Source organism: Argopecten irradians, chromosome 1 (genome assembly GCF_041381155.1).
Source record: "Argopecten irradians isolate NY chromosome 1, Ai_NY, whole genome shotgun sequence".
Taxonomy (NCBI): Eukaryota; Metazoa; Mollusca; class Bivalvia; order Pectinida; family Pectinidae; genus Argopecten; species Argopecten irradians.
In genome coordinates this window covers 75,453,664-75,479,065 of record NC_091134.1, presented here as the reverse complement: position 1 = coordinate 75,479,065, position 25,402 = coordinate 75,453,664, and the positions used below count along the sequence as shown (strand labels likewise).

Here is a 25,402-nt window from a genome sequence, read left to right as displayed (position 1 = left end):
CGAACCACCTGCCATTATCATTACTTAATGGAATGTTATAATGGAGACAACAAGACACCTTGCTATATACCCAGGGTTTCAAGCCAATAATGGATTTTTAAAACTCTATTTTAAATGAGGTAGCAAACACACAAATATTACTAAAGCATCTAGACTTTTAACACCGTAACATCTTAAAGGAGTCGGAACACACATTGGACTTTGGAAAATATGAATTAAATGTGAGCTGTAATAGAAAATAATTTCACATATGGCAAAACCAGATGGACATTAATTTGTTTCTTGTCGTCAACTACCTTCAACAGGTCCTGATTCCAAACACCAAAAAAACCTCAGTATATCGATAAAAAACACCACCACGTTACGGTGAACTGTCCTACGAAATAATTGATGTTCTTGTATAATTTCGAAACATCTTAACCAATCAGTACCTCGGTGATGTTAAAGTACAACATAGTTAATGAAAACAATTTCATTTTATTGTAGTCAAAAAACAAGAAAAAAATGGACAATAGTATCAGTGTCCGGAATCTGAAACCAGTAAGTATAACTTTATTGCACTTAATTTGTATTCCCATTTAAAATACAGTACTCTCAGTACTTTGATGGGCAAAATGGGCAATGGGCAAAAGCGTAAAAGTCCCCATTCCTAACCCTAACCCTAACCCTAACCCTAACCCCTAACCCTAACCCTAACACTAAGACTAATGAAAGAAAGTATTTTTTAGGAAACGGTGATTCCATCTACCTAAATCAGCAATTGCTTAAAACAGTAGTTGTTTCATATTAACGGAATAGTTCACCGGAAAATATTAACAAGACGAATCAAATCCGTTTCTTTAGATATTTGAGCACTGGAAAATTGTACCAATAAATAAACTTATACAATTAGCTACAATCAATGAACCTCCTTCCTCAATGATACCACAAAGCACTATTAAAAAGGTAAAAAGACAACTGACAAATATCGGAATAACCACGCCCTCCTCGTCACGGTGTATGAGGTTTGACATTGACGAGTTGCGTAGTACGCACATTCGTAATAACCGGCAACTCCTCAGGCTCCACCCACCCATGTCACGTGACAAAATATCTGACATTGACATTTTGATCCAGATCATATCCGTATCAGCCCCCTAGCCCGAACCCTAACCCTAACCCTAAACCCTAACGCTAACCCTAACCATAACCCTAACCCTAAACCCTAACGCTAACCCTAACCCTAACCCTAACCCTAACCTACCCAACCCTAACCCTAACCCTAAACCCTAACCCAACCCTAACCCCTAACCCTAACCCTAACCCTAACCCTAACCCTAACCCTAACCCTAACCCTAACCTAACCCTAACCCTAACCCTAACCCTAACCCTAACCTAACCCTAACCTAACCCTAACCCTAACCCTAACCCTAACCCTAACCCTAACCCCTAACCCTAACCCTAACCCTAACCCTAACCCTAACCCTAACCCTAACCCTAACCCTAACCCTAACCCTAACCCTAACCCTAACCCTAACCCTAACCCTAACCCTAACCCTAACCCTAACCCTAACCCTAACCCTAACCCTAACCCTAACCCTAACCCTAACCCTAACCCCTAACCCTAACCTAACCCTAAACCCTAACCCTAACCCTAACCCTAACCCTAACCCTCTAACCCTAACCCTAACCCTAACCCTAACCCTAACCCTAACCCTAACCCTAACCCTAACCCTAACCTAACCCTAACCCTAACCCTAACCCTAACCCTAACCCTAACCTTAACCCGAACCATAACCCTAAACCTAACCCTAACCCTAACCCTAACCCTAACCCTAACCCTAACCCTAACCCTAACCCCTAACCCTAACCCCTAACCCTAACCCTAACCCTAACCCTAACCCTAACCCTAACCCTAACCCTAACCCTAACCCTAACCCTAACCCTAACCCTAACCCTAACCCTAACCCTAACCCTAACCCTAACCCTAACCCTAAACCCTAACCCTAACCCTAACCATAACCCTAACCCTAAACCCTAACGCTAACCCTAACCATAACCCTAACCATAACCCTAACCCTAAAGTATATGAATAATAATATATGTAAATAAATAAATATCTACATAAATGGATAAATCAATCAATTAATTAAATAATTGAATAATTAGATTAAATAAATAATAATAATTGAAAGTTATAATAAGAAATACAAAAGGGACACAGGACATAATCTTGAGTTATAATCACACAAAACCCACATCACAAAGGAAATGGTCTTCCCTATATGCTTGATATGTAAAGTCAACTTTATATCGCATTGCTTTTTTTGTTCATTACATCAATTGTTTTCTTTTTTTGCAGTCCTTAACCGATAGGCTATTCTTTTCCCAATATCATCTATATGGGTATATTCATTTAGAATGTCTCTTCTCTTTGCTGTTGACTGGAGTCTTATCATGATGTCGGATTTAGTAATTTTCTTTTCCCCGTTAACATATTCATGAAATTTCTTGATAAAGTACTCTGCATGTTCTTGCAGAAATAATCGCCTCCCATGCTGGATTTGCAACGGCGAGGTCAACTTCCTTTTGTTGTGGTGCGTGGGTGTTTTCCTCTGATTTTATGTAACAAAATAGAAATGATAGATTTATTACTTTTTGGATTATTGACTTTCTTGATTTGTCAAATTTTTACCTTATACCTATTTATTTGTATGGAAAATAGCACAGTAAGGAACATCTTGAATACACATACCCAAATATTAAGTTCTTTCTAATAAGCATTGACTATTTAATTGTAGGGAAAATGAACAGCGTAAAATAATGTTTTAATGGATTTCATGTCAAGATTAAATTAGTTTTCCTGAGATAAGATTACCTGAGTCTCTTTTTCTCGATACATGCACATCCACGATCTTAAGAGGTATATTTGTGCCTACAAAATAATGCCCATTATTCATTAATATATTACTCAGTAAAAATGCAAATTAATGAAGCTTGTTTCTTTATTCAAAAGGTATCATTCTTTTATCGCGAGTCTGTTTCAAAATTACAAAAATATTCGATGACGGAGATGTAATGTAATTATATTCTATAAGATACTTACCAGGAAGTCTTAAATCAGGGTTTTCCGTAAAGTCCGGTACAAGCGGGATCAAGATATTCACTCTGCCTGTAAATATATATAATACAGTTTAATGACCGTTTTTAATTTATTTTGGAACTAATAAATGTTGTTTTTTTTATTTTCAACAAATATCACATTTCATAATTTATGACGATTTGCTAAATCGTTTCGTGCGTTTTGACAATCTGTTATACACTTACCGGCATGTTGTACCATTTTTGGCATTATGTTTATGTCTGGATCAGCAGTTCCATCTGTCAGACAAATAAATACATTTTATGAAAATATCGCGAGGTCAAAAACAATCTGTGATGACGAAAGATATCAAAACCTTATTCCGCTGATACTGTTGTGATTATTCTCCATAACTCCAAGTGTGATCCATAAATGTTGTCTATTTCTAACTTTACTTAGTACAGGAATTGCTTTAACGTGTTACATAAACCTGCGGTTAGGCATAAAGGAAAATAATTTGTAGAAATTGTGGGCAGAATTATTTATTTCCTATTGTCTTTTGTGACAAATAACACACAGATTTTTCAGTAAATTTATACAAGAATGTGTTTCATAATATTTATGGATAAAACGCTTACTATGACATTGGACAGAGTATTAGTTAAATCTATTAAACAAATAAACGTTGAACTTTTCTGTCATACTCACGTCGCACTTTATCTTCATCGGGAGTATTGACTTCATGCCGGTCCTCAACTTCTGTATTGGCGCTCGAATCAGCAACTGCATGTCAGATAAATAAATATTTTTACCAATATTGGAAACTTTTTGGTGTCATGAAAGATGCTTAAAATATTTTATTTTTTATGTTTTGACAATTTTGCGTCCCGTACACTTCTTTGTACTATTGTTTTTTAGACATTTTCTTTTTCGCTTACCATCATCATTTTGGGATATCATCAGTTCTGCGATGTTAACATGCAAAATCTCCTGCCATGAATTTTGACTTTTAAGTGGATATTCAATAATAAGTTTTAACATAAGATGGTAAAAGTATTTTGTAATCTTTTCATATTTCTTAAGATATTGAATAAATTTGTTTTGATTCAATTTAATTAAGTCATTTTCCTGTTGAAGCAATATACTCTTCCATTGCCTCGGAATTTAATTCATTACACTATAAAATTCAAGAAAATTAATTGTCAGGTTATATTTATCACAAAACCTTTCATAAGTAAAAAGTACATTGTTTTCTATGAAATCATTAATATTTTTTTTTCACACCAATGTTTGTAGATAAAAGTTTTGTTATCAATCTTAACGAAATTATTCACCCATAATGGTTGTGAAGCAACTAAAACTGGGGTTTTTCAAAGCATGACAAAAAGTTAAAATATGCGGAACTCGAAGTCCACCTTCTTCATAATCCCCATACATTACTTTATCTATTTTATAGTTCCAAATAAATTTAAAAAAAAACACTTCTGGAGGTCTTGCACAATTTGATGAGGCGGATCAGGTAAAACTGTCATTGATTGGATAAAAATGGGTAGAGCTAAATTTTTCATTACCGTTACTTTACCAATGTATGCAAGATTTCTAAAAGACCAGTCATTTGGAAGTCTTTTACCAGAAGTTAATTTTTGAATAAAATTATCATGAAATATATTTTCTGATTGGAGATTGTATGAAATACCAAGTAATTTAAATTTCCCTTGATGATTTCAGTTTAAATCTCTTTCTGGAAGTATTTCCTCACCACAACCCCTTTTTGCCCCAATCCATATTGCCTGGGTTTTTTCAAAATCCTGTAAAATATCAAGAACAATATTCATAGAGTGTGGATCATCTGATAATGTGAAGGAAGTATCATCAGCAAATTGATTAATTAGATATTCAGAGTGATTTGTTGTGATACCTTGTATATCAGGATGGAACTTAATTGTTGCGTTTAAAATTTCAACACAAAGAATGAAAATATACGGACTGACGGGGTCACCCTGCCTAACTCAACGAGAAATTTTTTAAAAAATCAGAGCAATGACCATTATTTGTCACAAAACATGAACTATCATTATAAAAAAATTTATGCAATTTAAAAAGAGGGACCAAAACCATAAAAAGAGAGAGTTTTGAAAAATGAAATAAAATTCTAAAGAATCGAAAGCTTTTTCAAAATCAATTAGCAAAAGTAAACCTGGGATATTCTCTTTTTCTGTTTTAAATATCAAATAATTAATTATTCTACTACACTCACCAATATATCTACCTTTTAAAACCCCCTTTTGAGTTTCACTAATGATACTATTTAACACTATTTTAAATTTATTAGAAATAATTGATGATACAATCTTATAGTCTACATTTAATAGAGTAATGGGTCTCCATTTTTTTAGATATAATTTTGACTTACCTTCTTTCGGGATACAGGTTATCATACCCTCACGTTGAGTAATTGAGAGCATACCAAGTTCATGTGCTTGATTAAAAGAATTTATCAAAAAATTATAAATATCAGTCCAGAAAAATTCCACAGTAAACCCATCCAAGCCTGGTGACTTATTATTACTCATATTTTTTAATGATTTAAGACATTCGTCATAATTAATTTCACCTTCTAAGATATTTTTCTGCTCAACAGAGAGTTTGGCTATAAAAGGATTATCATTGTTAAAACATAAATAATCCATATTTGCTGTTTCATTGTCATCAGTGGTACTAGAATAGAGACATTCATACTAATGTTTTTGTTCATTTAAAATATCTTTTAGGTAGTTTTCTTGGTAGTGCTTGGAAAGTTAAGTGTCAATATCAGTGTAAGTGTTAGTGTAAGGTTAAGTGTAAGTGCCAGTGTTAGTGCAAGTGTCAGTGTTAGTGTACGTGTAAGGTTAAATGTAAATGTAAGTGTTAGTGTAAGTGTTATTGTCAATGTAAGTTTTAGTATCAGTGTTAGTGGATGGTTAAGTGTAAATATCAGTGTAAGTGTTATTGTAGATCTAAATCCACATTTGACTTGGAAGCAGTAAAGGAAAGTAAGGAAGTGAAAAATGTAACAAACCGAGATGCGGTACCTGTAGTATTATAGTAGAATGTGGTAAGTGTAAGTTCGCTAATGGATCTAATACAAAATAACATCGATTTTTTTCATGTAATTCCAAAAATGTTATTTGTGCTTTGATTTGTCAAACTTGTGGTGATTTTTATAAAGGACAGATAGGGTTTGAGTTGAGATCAAGAATGACTATCCATAGACAACAAATAAGAACACATCATTTGCATTTTTTAAAAGTCAGTGATGTTCATAAACATGAATTCCGGATCCTTCCTTTTTATAGATTAAACACCGATGAGGACCTTTAATGCATGAAGTAATAAAGTATTTAATGTTCAATTCTAATCAAAACGATTAAGATCGTTTTAAGTTAGAGATACTATATGTTGACGTGTCATACATTATATAAATATAGAAATATAGCCTTATAGTTAAATAGTATTTCAAGATTTTTCCAATTATTATCCAGTCTATTTTTAAAGCAGTTTATGTTGGGTGCTGAAACAACTTCTTTAGGTAGCCTATTCCACAGTTTCACCGTACTTATTGTGAAAGTGTTTCTACGTAATAGTGTCCTGGATTGCTGGATTGCTAACCCTATGCTTTAGGTCGTTCCCACGAAATTTTGTATGATCCTAATGCTTCGGCTATTGGTCGTTGTTTCTTGCCTATGACCATGTGTTTACACTTTTCAGGGTGCATTAGCAACAGCCAGGTATCACTCCAGGTCCCCATCGTATTTAGATCATCTTGCAGTATTTCTTCGTCCTTGAATTCACTATTTATGGAAGATCATTTATAAAAATCATAAAGTGTAGAGGACCTAGAACTGAACCTTGTGGATTTCCTGATGCTACATCTGTCCATTCAGATTTTTTTTATCGAAACACGTTGTATACGTCCTTCTTAGAAGCTTGTTATCCACTGAACAACTTGGTTTGAAATTTTGCATGCACGTAACTTATTGACCAAGCGTCTATGTGGCACGGTGTGAAAGGCCTTCTGAAAGTCCATGTACACACAGTTCACTCCGAATCCTTGATCTACACCCTCTGTCTATTTATCCAATACTTTTTACGGTTGAAGTGCAGTTGACCTTCCCGATATGAAACCGTATTGTTTTGATAAAAATAAGTTGTTTGAGGGCATGTATTTGTTGACGTGCTCCCGTATTATTGTTTCCATATCTTTGCATACGACTGAAATTAGGCTAACAGGTCAATAGTTACCTGCCGCGCTTTTGTCTCTTTTTTGTAAATAGCGCAAACCCGGGACTATTTGCACTGGTTGGGGATACTCCCTCTTTCAAGCGTTTGGTTGAAAATTATCTCGAGTGGAATTGCTATAGCAAGACTGTTTTCTCCAGAAATTCTGGATGCATGTTATCTAGACCTGGGAATTTGTTCGCTTTTAGTTTTTGATTTAGAATTCAAATATTTCCATATTAGTTTAGGGTCTGTTTTGGGTTTGTAAGCTAGAGACTGTTCATAATTCTTTCTCAATTTTCGAGTCATCGCTTTTATTTTGTGTCTAATTTTACAGTACTGTCTTTTTACTTGTGTGTCTGATGTTACCAAAACTTGTTTTGATAGCGAATGTTTCAGTTTGATACAGTTAGCTTTAGAGTTTTTTGATCAACGGGAAAGTTATACTTGTTATTTTTATTCATTTTGATCGTTGGTACATGTTTATCGATAAGATTGTGTATTTTATTCAGAATAAGTATTCATCAATATTGTTGGTTTTCCTTCAGTTCTTGTTTCCATTTCCCAGCATATCTTTCCTCGTTTAGCTTTTCTTAGTTTGCGTTATATTGTATCATTTGTTGGTTGAAATCGTTGTTATAATTGATTTTTCCATTCAATTCAAATAATCAAAACATTTTATCATATCCCATCCATGTATCATATAATTGCTTCAGATAAGTCAATATAGCATCACGTGAATAAAAAAATCATCACGTCATCTGCAATCAGGCTGCATTGATTGAAGTTCCGTTATGTCGCCCTCGTCATGTCCCCCTCGCGTGAGCTTCATCCGGGTAGTCTCTAGATGTAACGTACTACTGTTGATATTTCTAGAGAGGTTTCGGTTTTAAGACTTATGGCGGATTCAAGACAAATCGTTTGCTCAGGTTTACGTAGCATTTATACTAGATTATCCCATGACTAAAGGTAAACCTAGTTTTTCTTAATCATCACTTCATATATGTTTCTTGATGCATACTAGTATACATGTTTCCCATATACATGTATATTATAGTTTATTATATGTATTTTCGTGTAATTTGGTAGAAATCCTTTCATAAACGATATCGGGAAAACTAAAAAAAAAGAAAGTACAAGTACATACATTTTATAGAGAAACATACATAGAGAAGCCTTCAGACCATCATGCTATCAATGATGTCATGTTAAACATTGTGCATTGTTGAACCGTTGAAATCTTGGTGAGGCTCTCTGAGGCGTTGACACTCAAAGGACTCATTTGAGGCCCTGTGGCACTCTAAGGGTTAAAATATCATAATATCGGTGTAGGTATAGAACAATTAACGTACAATATATGAATCTCAATAGTATTTTCAGAAATAACGTATTGTTAAAATTACAGAACCAAATTTCAATGGTTAATGTGTAATTTACCTACATTAATATGAACAAAACAATGTAACAGCCAAAATCATGATGCCAGTAAAAATGCCACCAAAACCATAGTGAATAAAAGATTCCGTTTAATGTAGCTACAAGTTTAACACATGATCATTCATATAACAATATTGGATAAATCGTATCTACAAACTTATATAATATATATAAGACGCAAAGAATGGCAATATTCCTACGTCTCGCTGTAGAAATGGTGTGTTTTTCCACTGTTTCCATAGAAAATAGGAATATAATATACAGTGTATATAATATAGAAATAAGACAATGCAAATAAAAATGATACAAAAAAGCACTACCTGATATAACACACTTATATAAAAGTCTGCTTATTTTAGTTTTTTTTGTGTGTTTGGTTTTTGTTTTTGTTTTTTGTTGGGTTTTTTTTGGGAGGGGGTGCGTTTCGCTATGTCTCTATATCATAAGACAAGAGACCCAGGAGCCATAACGGTCACCATGTTCTGATGCCGAATGTCACAAAGATGTACTAAAATTTGATGTTATTAAGGTCTTATGTAAGTGATTTTATCATCTGATATTTTAATTTATGAAGAGCATATGATTCCTTCACATCTATGATATTTGGTGATATATTTTCACCATTTTGAACCCCTTTTGACCTCTCACGACCCTTTCTCTCAGTCCGGACCGATTTAACTAAAGTTAAAATGCTATTTCATGCTAATATCCTAACCAAGCTAGATTATTTATATTGTAATTGAACAAAAAAGCTTACAAATGTGTTTACCCTAGACATATTATAGTATACGTATCCCCTCCCCAGGTAGACAAACGTAAGACATACGGGTGCGTACGCTTACACCTAGGAAACCTAGTTCAATGTCCTTTGTAAACGCATTAATTTTAACCAATAATGAGGTAATTAAATAAAGATAAAGTCATTGTAATTTATAAACCTGAGTTACTTTCAAGAGGTGGTCTTTTTGCACACAAGAGTGGTTATGTGATACATTCTCGGGGTTAATACATTAAACAATTTAATAACATACACTATCAAACTCTCGGTGTAATTACGTTACACTATAGGATCACATACACTATCAAACTTTCGCGATTATTACATTATACTTTAGGATGACATACACTATCAAACTCTCGGGGTTATCACATTACACTATACGATAACATACACTGTCGAACTCTCTGTGTTATTACATTATACTATAGGATAACATACACTATCAAACTATCGGGGGTATAACATTACACTATAGGATAACATATACTATCAAACCCTCGGGATTATTACATTACACAACAGGGTAACATACACTATCAAACTCTCGGTGTTATTACATTACACTATAGGATAACATACACAATCAAACTCTCTGTGTTATTACATTACACTATAGGATAACATACACTATTAAACTCTCGGTGTTATTACATTACTCTATAGGATAACATACATTGTTTAGCCTTCGGGATTATTACATTACACAATAAGATAACATACACAATCAAACTCTCTGTGATATTACATTACACAATAGGATAAAATACACTATTAAACTCTCGGTGTTATTACATTACACAATAGGATAAAATACACTATTAAACTCTCGGTGTTATTACATTACACAATAGGATAAAATACACTATTAAATTCTCGGTGTTATTACATTACTATAGGATAACATACATTGTTTAGCCCTCGGGATTATTACATTACACAATAAGATAACATACACAATCAAACTCTCTGTGTTATTACATTACACAATAGGATAAAATACACTATTAAACTATCTGTGTTATTACATTACACAATAGGATAAAATACACTATTAAATTCTCGGTGTTATTACATTACTATAGGATAACATACACAATCAAACTCTCGGAATTATTACAATACACAATAGGATAACATATACTGTCGAACTCTCGGTGTTATTACATTACACTATAGGTCAGATACACTATCAAACTCTCGGGATTATTACATTAAACTATAGGATAACATACACTATCAAACTCTCGGTGTTATTACATTACACAATAGGATTACATACACTATCAAAATCTCGGGGTTATTGAATTACACAACATGATTACATACAATATCAAACTCTCGGGGTTATTACATTATACTATAGTATAACATACACTATCAAACTATCGGGGTTATTACATTACACTATAAGAATAACATATACTATCAAACCCTTGGGATTATTACATTAAACTATAGGATAAAATACACTGTTTAGCCCTCGGGATTAATACATTACACTATAGGATAATATACACTGTTTAGCCCTCGGGATTATTACATTACAATATAGGATAATATACACTGTTTAGTCCTCGGGATTATTACATTACACTTTAGGATAATATACACTGTTTAGTCCTCGGGATTATTACATTACACTATAGGATAATATACACTGTTTAGTCCTCGGGATTATTACATTACACTTTAGGATAATATACACTGTTTAGTCCTCGGGATTATTACATTACACTATAGGATAATATACACTGTTTAGTCCTCGGGATTATTACATTACACTTTAGGATAATATACACTGTTTAGTCCTCGGGATTATTACATTACACTATAGGATAATATACACTGTTTAGTCCTCGGGATTATTACATTACACTATAGGATAATATACACTGTTTAGTCCTCGGGATTATTACATTAAAATATAGGATAACATACACTATCAAACTCTCGGGTTTATTAAATTAGTAGCCTCCCCGATCAATAAACATACGATAGTAACTGAATAAATCCCCTACATATGTAGTAGCCTCCCTGATCAACAAACATATGATAGTAACTGAATAAACTCCCTACAGTGTAGTAGCCTCTCCGATCAACAAACCTATGATAGTAACTGAATAAACCCCCTACAGTGTAGTAACCTCCCCGATCAATAAACATATGATAGTAACTGAATAAACTCCCTACAGTGTAGTAGCCTCTCCGATCAACAAACATATGATAGTAACTGAATAAACTCCCTACAGTGTAGTAGCCTCCCCGATCAATAAACATATGATAGTAACTGAATAAACTCCCTACAGTGTAGTAGCCTCCCCGATCAATAAACATATGATAGTAACTGAATAAACCCCCTACAGTGTAGTAGCCTCCCCGATCAATGAACATATGATAGTAACTGAATAAACTCCCTACAGTGTAGTAGCCTCCCCGATCAACAAACATATGATAGTAACTGAATAAACTCCCTACAGTGTAGTAGCCTCTCCGATCAACAAACATATGATAGTAACTGAATAAACCCCCTACAGTGTAGTAGCCTCTCCGATCAACAAACATATGATAGTAACTGAATAAACTCCCCTACACGTGTAGTAGCCTCCCGATCAACAAACATATGATAGTAACTGAATAAACCCCCTACAGTGTAGTAGCCTCCCCGATCAACAAACATATGATAGTAACTGAATAAACCCCCTACAGTGTAGTAGCCTCCCCGATCAACAAACATATGATAGTAACTGAATCAAAAACCTAAAAAAGTCCCTACAGTGTAGTAGCCTCCCCGATCAACAAACATATGATAGTAAATGAATAAACCCCCTACAGTGTAGTAGCCTCCCCGATCAACAAACATATGATAGTAACTGAATAAACCCCCTACAGTGTAGTAGCCTCCCCGATCAACAAACATATGATAGTAACTGAATAAACCCCCTACAGTGTAGTAGCCCCCCGATCAACAAACATAATGATCCCCCTAACAAACATATGATAGTAACTGAATAAACTCCCTACAGTGTAGTAGCCTCCTTGATCAATAAACATATGATAGTAACTGAATAAACCCCCTACAGTGTAGTAGCCTCCCCGATCAACAAACATATGATAGTAACTGAATAAACCCCCTACAGTGTAGTAGCCTCCCCGATCAACAAACATATGATAGTAACTGAATAAACTCCCTACAGTGTAGTAACCTCCCCGATCAACAAACATATGATAGTAACTGAATAAACTCCCTACAGTGTAGTAGCCTCCCCGATCAATAAACATATGATAGTAACTGAATAAACTCCCTACAGTGTAGTAGCCTCCCCGATCAACAAACATATGATAGTAAATGAATAAACCCCCTACAGTGCAGTAACCTCCCCGATCAACAAACATATGATAGTAACTGAATAAACTCCCTACAGTGTAGTAGCCTCCCCGATACAACAAACATATGATAGTAAACTGAATAAACTCCCTACAGTGTAGTAGCCTCCCCGATCAACAAACATATGATAGTAACTGAAAAAAACCTACAGTGCAGTAACCTCCCCGATCAATAAACATATGATAGTAACTGAATAAACTCCCTACAGTGTAGTAGCCTCCCCGATCAACAAACATATGATAGTAACTGAATAAACCCCCTACAGTGTAGTAACCTCCCCGATCAACAAACATATGATAGTAACTGAATAAACTCCCTACAGTGTAGTAGCCTCCCCGATCAACAAACATATGATAGTAACTGAATAAACCCCTACAGTGTAGTAACCTCCCCGATCAACAAACATATGATAGTAACTGAATAAACTCCCTACAGTGTAGTAACCTCCCGATCAACAAACATATGATAGTAACTGAATAAACTCCCTACAGTGTAGTAGCCTCCCCGATCAACAAACATATGATAGTAACTGAATAAACTCCCTACAGTGTAGTAGCCTCCCCGATCAATAAACATATGATAGTAACTGAATAAACTCCCTACAGTGTAGTAGCCTCCCCGATCAACAAACATATGATAGTAATGTAAACTGAATAAAACTCCCTACAGTGTAGTAGCCTCCCCGATCAACAAACATATGATAGTAACTGAATAAACTCCCTACAGTGTAGTAGCCTCCCCGATCAACAAACATATGATAGTAACTGAATAAACTCCCTACAGTGTAGTAGCCTCCCCGATCAACAAACATATGATAGTAACTGAATAAACCCCCTACAGTGTAGTAACCTCCCCGATCAACAAACATATGATAGTAACTGAATAAACTCCCTACAGTGTAGTAGCCTCCCCGATCAACAAACATATGATAGTAAATGAATAAACCCCCTACAGTGTAGTAACCTCCCCGATCAACAAACATATGATAGTAACTGAATAAACTCCCTACAGTGTAGTAACCTCCCCGATCCCCTCCCCGATCAACAAACATATGATAGTAACTGAATAAACTCCCTACAGTGTAGTAGCCTCCCCGATCAACAAACATATGATAGTAACTGAATAAACCCCCTACAGTGTAGTAGCCTCCCCGATCAACAAACATATGATAGTAACTGAATAAACTCCCTACAGTGTAGTAGTCTCCCCGATCAACAAACATATGATAGTAACTGAATAAACTCCCTACAGTGTAGTAGCCTCCCCGATCAAACTCCCTACAGTGTAGTAGCCTCCCCGATCAATAAACATATGATAGTAAATGAATAAACCCCCTACAGTGTAGTAGCCTCCCCGATCAACAAACATATGATAGTAACTGAATAAACTCCCTACAGTGTAGTAACCTCCCCGATCAACAAACATATGATAGTAAATGAATAAACCCCCTACAGTGCAGTAACCTCCCCGATCAACAAACATATGATAGTAACTGAATAAACCCCCTACAGTGTAGTAGCCTCCCCGATCAACAAACATATGATAGTAATGAATAAACCCCACAGTGAACCTCCCGATCACAAACTAATAAACTGAATAAACTCCCTACAGTGTAGTAGCCTCCCCGATCAATAAACATATGATAGTAAATGAATAAACCCCTACAGTGTAGTAGCCTCCCCGATCAACAAACATATGATAGTAAATGAATAAACCCCCTACAGTGCAGTAACCTCCCCGATCAACAAACATATGATAGTAACTGAATAAAACTCCCTACAGTGTAGTAGCCTCCCCGATCAACAAACATATGATAGTAACTGAATAAACCCCCTACAGTGCAGTAACCTCCCCGATCAACAAACATATGATAGTAACTGAATAAACCCCCTACAGTGCAGTAACCTCCCCGATCAACAAACATATGATAGTAACTGAATAAACCCCCTACAGTGTAGTAGCCTCCCCGATCAACAAACATATGATAGTAACTGAATAAACTCCCTACAGTGTAGTAGCCTCCCCGATCAAACTCCCTACAGTGTAGTAGCCTCCCCGATCAACAAACATATGATAGTAACTGAATAAACACCCCTACAGTGTAGTAGCCTCCCCGATCAATAAACATATGATAGTAACTGAATAAACCCCTACAGTGTAGTAGCCTCCCCGATCAATAAACATATGATAGTAAACTGAATAAACCCCTACAGTGTAGTAGCCTCCCCGATCAACAAACATATGATAGTAACTGAATAAACCCCCTACAGTGTAGTAGCCTCCCCGATCAATAAACATATGATAGTAACTGAATAAACACCCTACAGTGTAGTAGCCTCCCCGATCAACAAACATATGATAGTAAATGAATAAACCCCCTACAGTGTAGTAGCCTCCCCGATCAACAAAATAAAGTAACAATAACCACAGGTAGTAATCAAAACATATGATAGTAACTGAATAAACCCCTACAGTGTAGTAGCCTCCCCGATCAACAAACATATGATAGTAACTGAAAAAACTCCCTACAGTGTAGTAGCCTCCCCGATCAACAAACATATGATAGTAACTGAATAAACTCCCTACAGTGTAGTAGCCTCCCCGATCAACAAACATATGATAGTAACTGAATAAACCCCCTACAGTGTAGTAGCCTCCCCGATCAACAAACATATGATAGTAACTGAATAAACCCCCTACAGTGTAGTAGCCTCCCCGATCAACAAACATATGATAGTAACTGAATAAACCCCCTACAGTGTAGTAGCCTCCCCGATCAACAAACATATGATAGTAACTGAATAAACCCCCTACAGTGTAGTAGCCTCCCCGATCAATAAACATATGATAGTAACTGAATAAACTCCCTACAGTGTAGTAACCTCCCCGATCAACAAACATATGATAGTAACTGAATAAACCCCCTACAGTGTAGTAACCTCCCCGATCAACAAACATATGATAGTAACTGAATAAACCCCCTACAGTGTAGTAACCTCCCCGATCAACAAACATATGATAGTAACTGAATAAACCCCTACAGTGTAGTAGCCTCCCCGATCAACAAACATATGATAGTAAACTGAATAAACCCCCTACAGTGTAGTAGCCTCCCCGATCAACAAACATATGATAGTAAATGAATAAACCCCCTACAGTGTAGTAGCCTCCCCGATCAACAAACATATGATAGTAAATGAATAAACCCCCTACAGTGTAGTAGCCTCCCCGATCAACAAACATATGATAGTAACTGAATAAACCCCCTACAGTGTAGTAGCCTCCCCGATCAACAAACATATGATAGTAACTGAAAAACCCACAGTGAATAAACCTCCCTACAGTGTAGTAGCCCTCCCCGATCAACAAACATATGATAGTAACTGAATAAACTCCCTACAGTGTAGTAGCCTCCCCGATCAACAAACATATGATAGTAACTTGATCATACATAGTGTTGTAGTCTTACAGTGAACAAACATTAGATTATCATACATAGTGATTGTAGTCTTACAGTGATTAGATTATCATACAAAGTGTTGTAGTCTTACAGTGATTAGATTATCAATACATAGTTACATAGTGTTGTAGTCTTACAGTGATTAGATTATCATACATAGTGTTGTAGTCTTACAGTGATTAGATTATCATACATAGTGTTGTAGTCTTACAGTGATTAGATTATCATACATAGTGTTGTAGTCTTACAGTGATTAGATTATCATACATAGTGTTGTAGTCTTACAGTGATTAGATTATCATACATAGTGTTGTAGTCTTACAGTGATTAGATTATCATACATAGTGTTGTAGTCTTACAGTGATTAGATTATCATACATAGTGTTGTAGTCTTACAGTGATTAGATTATCATACATAGTGTTGTAGTCTTACAGTGATTAGATTATCATACATAGTGTTGTAGTCTTACAGTGATTAGATTATCATACATAGTGTTGTAGTCTTACAGTGATTAGATTATCATACATAGTGTTGTAGTCTTACAGTGATTAGATTATCATACATAGTGTTGTAGTCTTATAGTGATTAGATTATCATACATAGTGTTGTAGTCTTACAGTGATTAGATTATCATACATAGTGTTGTAGTCTTACAGTGATTAGATTATCATACATAGTGTTGTGTAGTCTTACAGTGATTAGATTATCATACATAGTGTTGTAGTCTTACAGTGATTAGATTATCATACATAGTGTTGTAGTCTTACAGTGATTAGATTATCATACATAGTGTTGTAGTCTTAAGTGATTAGATTATCATACATAGTGTTGTAGTCTTACAGTGATTAGATTATCATACATAGTGTTGTCTTAGTCTTACAGTGAGTCTACAGTGATTAGATTATCATACATAGTGTTGTAGTCTTACAGTGATTAGATTATCATACATAGTGTTGTAGTCTTAGTGATTAGATTATCATACATAGTGTTGTAGTCTTACAGTGATTAGATTATCATACATAGTGTTGTAGTCTTACAGTGATTAGATTATCATACATAGTGTTGTAGTCTTACAGTGATTAGATTATCATACATAGTGTTGTAGTCTTACAGTGATTAGATTATCATACATAGTGTTGTAGTCTTACAGTGATTAGATTATCATACATAGTGTTGTAGTCTTACAGTGATTAGATTATCATACATAGTGTTGTAGTCTTACAGTGATTAGATTATCATACATAGTGTTGTAGTCTTACAGTGATTAGATTATCATACATAGTGTTGTAGTCTTACAGTGATTAGATTATCATACATAGTGTTGTAGTCTTACAGTGATTAGATTATCATACATAGTGTTGTAGTCTTACAGTGATTAGATTATCATACATAGTGTTGTAGTCTTACAGTGATTAGATTATCATACATAGTGTTGTAGTCTTACAGTGATTAGATTATCATGCTTAGTGTTGTAGTCTTACAGTAAATAGATTATCATACATAGTGTTGTAGTCTTACAGTGAATTAGATTATCATACATAGTGTTGTAGTCTTACAGTGATTAGATTATCATACATAGTGTTGTAGTCTTACAGTGATTAGATTATCATACATAGTGTTGTAGTCTTACAGTGATTAGATTATCATACATAGTGTTGTAGTCTTACAGTGATTAGATTATCATACATAGTGTTGTAGTCTTACAGTGAATTAGATTATCATACAAAGTGTTGTAGTCTTACAGTGAATAGATTATCATACATAGTGTTGTAGTCTTACAGTGATTAGATTATCATACATAGTGTTGTAGTCTTACAGTGATTAGATTATCATACATAGTGTTGTAGTCTTACAGTGATTAGATTATCATACATAGTGTTGTAGTCTTACAGTGATTAGATTATCATACATAGTGTTGTAGTCTTACAGTGATTAGATTATCATACATAGTGTTGTAGTCTTACAGTGATTAGATTATCATACATAGTGTTGTAGTCTTACAGTGATTAGATTATCATACATAGTGTTGTAGTCTTACAGTGATTTAGATTATCATACATAGTGTTGTAGTCTTACAGTGATTAGATTATCATACATAGTGTTGTAGTCTTACAGTGATTAGATTATCATACATAGTGTTGTAGTCTTACAGTGATTAGATTATCATACATAGTGTTGTAGTCTTACAGTGATTAGATTATCATACATAGTGTTGTAGTCTTACAGTGATCTTACAGTGATTAGATTATCATACATAGTGTTGTAGTCTTACAGTGAATTAGATTATCATACATAGTGTTGTAGTCTTACAGTGATTAGATTATCATACATAGTGTTGTAGTCTTACAGTGATTAGATTATCATACATAGTGTTGTAGTCTTACAGTGAATAGATTATCATACATAGTGTGTTGTAGTCTTACAGTGAATAGATTATCATACATAGTGTTGTAGTCTTACAGTAAATAGATTATCATACATAGTGTTGTAGTCTTATAGTGATTAGATTATCATACATAGTGTTGTAGTCTTACAGTGATTAGATTATCATACAAAGTGTTGTAGTCTTACAGTGATTAGATTATCATACATAGTGTTGTGTAGTCTTACAGTGATTAGATTATCATACATAGTGTTGTAGTCTTACAGTGATTAGATTATCATACAAAGTGTTGTAGTCTTATAGTGATTAGATTATCATACATAGTGTTGTAGTCTTACAGTGATTAGATTATCATACATAGTGTTGTAGTCTTACAGTGATTAGATTATCATACATAGTGTTGTAGTCTTACAGTGATTAGATTATCATACATAGTGTTGTAGTCTTACAGTGATTAGATTATCATACATAGTGTTGTAGTCTTACAGTGATTAGATTATCATACATAGTGTTGTAGTCTTACAGTGATTAGATTATCATACATAGTGTTGTAGTCTTACAGTGATTAGATTATCATACATAGTGTTGTAGTCTTACAGTGATTAGATTATCATACATAGTGTTGTAGTCTTACAGTGAATAGATTATCATACATAGTGTTGTAGTCTTACAGTGAATTAGATTATCATACATAGTGTTGTAGTCTTACAGTGATTAGATTATCATACATAGTGTTGTAGTCTTACAGTGATTAGATTATCATACATAGTGTTGTAGTCTTACAGTGATTAGATTATCATACATAGTGTTGTAGTCTTACAGTGATTAGATTATCATACATAGTGTTGTAGTCTTACAGTGATTAGATTATCATACATAGTGTTGTAGTCTTACAGTGATTAGATTATCATACATAGTGTTGTAGTTCTTACAGTGATTAGATTATCATACAAAGTGTTGTAGTCTTACAGTGATTAGATTATCATACATAGTGTTGTAGTCTTACAGTGATTAGATTATCATACATAGTGTTGTAGTCTTACAGTGATTAGATTATCATACATAGTGTTGTAGTCTTACAGTGAATTAGATTATCATACATATGGTAGTCTGTAGTCTTAGTAGTTATCATACATAGTGTTGTAGTCTTACAGTGATTAGATTATCATACATAGTGTTGTAGTCTTAAGTGATTAGATTATCATACATAGTGTTGTAGTCTTACAGTGATTAGATTATCATACATAGTGTTGTAGTCTTACAGTGATTAGATTATCATACATAGTGTTGTAGTCTTACAGTGAATTAGATTATCATACATAGTGTTGTAGTCTTACAGTGATTAGATTATCATACAAAGTGTTGTAGTCTTACAGTGATTAGATTATCATACATAGTGTTGTAGTCTTACAGTGATTAGATTATCATACATAGTGTTGTAGTCTTACAGTGAATTAGATTATCATACATAGTGTTGTAGTCTTACAGTGATTAGATTATCATACATAGTGTTGTAGTCTTACAGTGATTAGATTATCATACATAGTGTTGTAGTCTTACAGTGATTAGATTATCATACATAGTGTTGTAGTCTTACAGTGAATTAGATTATCATACATAGTGTTGTAGTCTTACAGTGATTAGATTATCATACATAGTGTTGTAGTCTTACAGTGATTAGATTATCATACATAGTGTTGTAGTCTTACAGTGATTAGATTATCATACATAGTGTTGTAGTCTTACAGTGATTAGATTATCATACATAGTGTTGTAGTCTTACAGTGATTAGATTATCATACATAGTGTTGTAGTCTTTAGATTATATATATATCAATGATATAGTGTTGTAGTCTTACAGTGATTAGATTATCATACATAGTGTTGTAGTCTTACAGTGATTAGATTATCATACATAGTGTTGTAGTCTTACAGTGATTAGATTATCATACATAGTGTTGTAGTCTTACAGTGATTAGATTATCATACATAGTGTTGTAGTCTTACAGTGATTAGATTATCATACATAGTGTTGTAGTCTTACAGTGATTAGATTATCATACATAGTGTTGTAGTCTTACAGTGATTAGATTATCATACATAGTGTTGTAGTCTTACAGTGATTAGATTATCATACATAGTGTTGTAGTCTTACAGTGATTAGATTATCATACATAGTGTTGTAGTCTTACAGTGATTAGATTATCATACATAGTGTTGTAGTCTTACAGTGATTAGATTATCATACATAGTGTTGTAGTCTTACAGTGATTAGATTATCATACATAGTGTTGTAGTTCTTACAGTGATTACACTATCATGCATCGCGTTGTAGTCTTACAGTGAAATAGATTATTATACATAGTCTTGTAGTCTTACAGTGATTAAATTATCATAAAAAGTGTTGTAGTCTTACAGAGATTAGATTATCATAAAAAGTGTTGTAGTCTTACAGAGATTAGATTATCATACATAGTGTTGTAGTCTTACAGTGATTAGATTATCATACATAGTGTTGTAGTCTTACAGTGATTAGATTATCATACATAGTGTTGTAGTCTTACAGTGATTAGATTATCATACATAGTGTTGTAGTCTTACAGTGATTAGATTATCATACATAGTGTTGTAGTCTTACAGTGATTAGATTATCATACATAGTGTTGTAGTCTTACAGTGATTAGATTATCATACATAGTGTTGTAGTCTTACAGTGATTAGATTATCATACATAGTGTTGTAGTCTTACAGTGATTAGATTATCATACATAGTGTTGTAGTCTTACAGTGATTAGATTATCATACATAGTGTTGTAGTCTTAGTGATTAGATTATCATACATAGTGTTGTAGTCTTACAGTGATTAGATTATCATACATAGTGTTGTAGTCTTACAGTGAATTGATTATCATACATACATAGTGTTGTAGTCTTACAGTGATTAGATTATCATACATAGTGTTGTAGTCTTACAGTGATTAGATTATCATACATAGTGTTGTAGTCTTACAGTGATTAGATTATCATACATAGTGTTGTAGTCTTACAGTGATTAGATTATCATACATAGTGTTGTAGTCTTACAGTGATTAGATTATCATACATAGTGTTGTAGTCTTACAGTGATTAGATTATCATACATAGTGTTGTAGTCTTACAGTGATTAGATTATCATACATAGTGTTGTAGTCTTACAGTGATTAGATTATCATACATAGTGTTGTAGTCTTACAGTGATTAGATTATCATACATAGTGTTGTAGTCTTACAGTGATTAGATTATCATACATAGTGTTGTAGTCTTACAGTGATTAGATTATCATACATAGTGTTGTAGTCTTACAGTGATTAGATTATCATACATAGTGTTGTAGTCTTACAGTGATTAGATTATCATACATAGTGTTGTAGTCTTACAGTGATTAGATTATCATACATAGTGTTGTAGTCTTACAGTGATTAGATTATCATACATAGTGTTGTAGTCTTACAGTGATTAGATTATCATACATAGTTGTTGTAGTCTTACAGTGATTAGATTATCATACAAAGTGTTGTAGTCTTACAGTGATTAGATTATCATACATAGTGTTGTAGTCTTACAGTGAATAGATTATCATACATAGTGTTGTAGTCTTACAGTGAATTAGATTATCATACATAGTGTTGTAGTCTTACAGTGATTAGATTATCATACATAGTGTTGTAGTCTTACAGTGATTAGATTATCATACATAGTGTTGTAGTCTTACAGTGATTAGATTATCATACATAGTGTTGTAGTCTTACAGTGAATTAGATTATCATACATAGTGTTGTAGTCTTACAGTGATTAGATTATCATACATAGTGTTGTAGTCTTACAGTGATTAGATTATCATACATAGTGTTGTAGTCTTACAGTGATTAGATTATCATACATAGTGTTGTAGTCTTACAGTGATTAGATTATCATACATAGTGTTGTAGTCTTACAGTGATTAGATTATCATACATAGTGTTGTAGTCTTACAGTGATTAGATTATCATACATAGTGTTGTAGTCTTACAGTGATTAGATTATCATACATAGTGTTGTAGTCTTACAGTGATTAGATTATCATACATAGTGTTGTAGTCTTACAGTGAATTAGATTATCATACATAGTGTTGTAGTCTTACAGTGATTAGATTATCATACATAGTGTTGTAGTCTTACAGTGATTAGATTATCATACATAGTGTTGTAGTCTTAGATTAGATTCATTGTAGTCTTACAGTGATTAGATTATCATACATAGTGTTGTAGTCTTACAGTGATTAGATTATCATACATAGTGTTGTAGTCTTACAGTGATTAGATTATCATACAAAGTGTTGTAGTCTTACAGTGATTAGATTATCATACATAGTGTTGTAGTCTTACAGTGATTAGATTATCATACATAGTGTTGTAGTCTTACAGTGATTAGATTATCATACATAGTGTTGTAGTCTTACAGTGATTAGATTATCATACATAGTGTTGTAGTCTTACAGTGATTAGATTATCATACATAGTGTTGTAGTCTTACAGTGATTAGATTATCATACATAGTGTTGTAGTCTTACAGTGATTAGATTATCATACATAGTGTTGTAGTCTTACAGTGATTAGATTATCATACATAGTGTTGTAGTCTTACAGTGATTAGATTATCATACATAGTGTTGTAGTCTTACAGTGATTAGATTATCATACATAGTGTTGTAGTCTTACAGTGATTAGATTATCATACATAGTGTTGTAGTCTTACAGTGATTAGATTATCATACATAGTGTTGTAGTCTTACAGTGATTAGATTATCATACATAGTGTTGTAGTCTTACAGTGATTAGATTATCATACATAGTGTTGTAGTCTTACAGTGATTAGATTATCATACATAGTTGTAGTCTTACAGTGATTAGATTATCATACATAGTGTTGTAGTCTTACAGTGATTAGATTATCATACATAGTGTTGTAGTCTTACAGTGATTAGATTATCATACATAGTGTTGTAGTCTTACAGTGATTAGATTATCATACATAGTGTTGTAGTCTTACAGTGATTAGATTATCATACATAGTGTTGTAGTCTTACAGTGAATTAGATTATCATACATAGTGTTGTAGTCTTACAGTGATTAGATTATCATACATAGTGTTGTAGTCTTACAGTGATTAGATTATCATACATAGTGTTGTAGTCTTACAGTGATTAGATTATCATACATAGTGTTGTAGTCTTACAGTGATTAGATTATCATACATAGTGTTGTAGTCTTACAGTGATTAGATTATCATACATAGTGTTGTAGTCTTACAGTGATTAGATTATCATACAAAGTGTTGTAGTCTTACAGTGATTAGATTATCATACATAGTGTTGTAGTCTTACAGTGATTAGATTATCATACATAGTGTTGTAGTCTTACAGTGATTAGATTATCATACATAGTGTTGTAGTCTTATAGTGATTAGATTATCATACATAGTGTTGTAGTCTTACAGTGATTAGATTATCATACATAGTGTTGTAGTCTTACAGTGATTAGATTATCATACATAGTGTTGTAGTCTTACAGTGATTAGATTATCATACATAGTGTTGTAGTCTTACAGTGATTAGATTATCATACATAGTGTTGTAGTCTTACAGTGATTAGATTATCATACATAGTGTTGTAGTCTTACAGTGATTAGATTATCATACATAGTGTTGTAGTCTTACAGTGATTAGATTATCATACATAGTGTTTGTAGTCTTACAGTGATTAGATTATCATACATAGTGTTGTAGTCTTACAGTGATTAGATTATCATACATAGTGTTGTAGTCTTACAGTGATTAGATTATCATACATAGTGTTGTAGTCTTACAGTGATTAGATTATCATACATAGTGTTGTAGTCTTACAGTGATTAGATTATCATACATAGTGTTGTAGTCTTACAGTGATTAGATTATCATGCATAGTGTTGTAGTCTTACAGTGATTAGATTATCATACATAGTGTTGTAGTCTTACAGTGATTAGATTATCATACATAGTGTTGTAGTCTTACAGTGATTAGATTATCATACATAGTGTTGTAGTCTTACAGTGATTAGATTATCATACATAGTGTTGTAGTCTTACAGTGATTAGATTATCATACATAGTGTTGTAGTCTTACAGTGATTAGATTATCATACATAGTGTTGTAGTCTTACAGTGATTAGATTATCATACAAAGTGTTGTAGTCTTACAGTGATTAGATTATCATACATAGTGTTGTAGTCTTACAGTGATTAGATTATCATACATAGTGTTGTAGTCTTACAGTGATTAGATTATCATACATAGTGTTGTAGTCTTACAGTGATTAGATTATCATACATAGTGTTGTAGTCTTACAGTGATTAGATTATCATACATAGTGTTGTAGTCTTACAGTGATTAGATTATCATACATAGTGTTGTAGTCTTACAGTGATTAGATTATCATACATAGTGTTGTAGTCTTACAGTGATTAGATTATCATACATAGTGTTGTAGTCTTACAGTGATTAGATTATCATACATAGTGTTGTAGTCTTACAGTGATTAGATTATCATACATAGTGTTGTAGTCTTACAGTGATTAGATT

At 33.4% G+C, this 25,402-nt stretch overlaps 1 long non-coding RNA gene across 1 annotated transcript; it reads right to left on the bottom strand.

Annotated features, from left to right (window-relative positions):
* Positions 1-3,086: 3,086 nt before the first annotated feature.
* Positions 3,087-4,045, bottom strand: LOC138311165 (uncharacterized). The gene is made up of 3 exons (XR_011206536.1): positions 3,770-4,045; positions 3,307-3,360; positions 3,087-3,151 (listed from the first exon to the last, which is right to left on the bottom strand). It is a non-coding gene; the product is annotated as an uncharacterized lncRNA (long non-coding RNA).
* Positions 4,046-25,402: the final 21,357 nt, after the last annotated feature.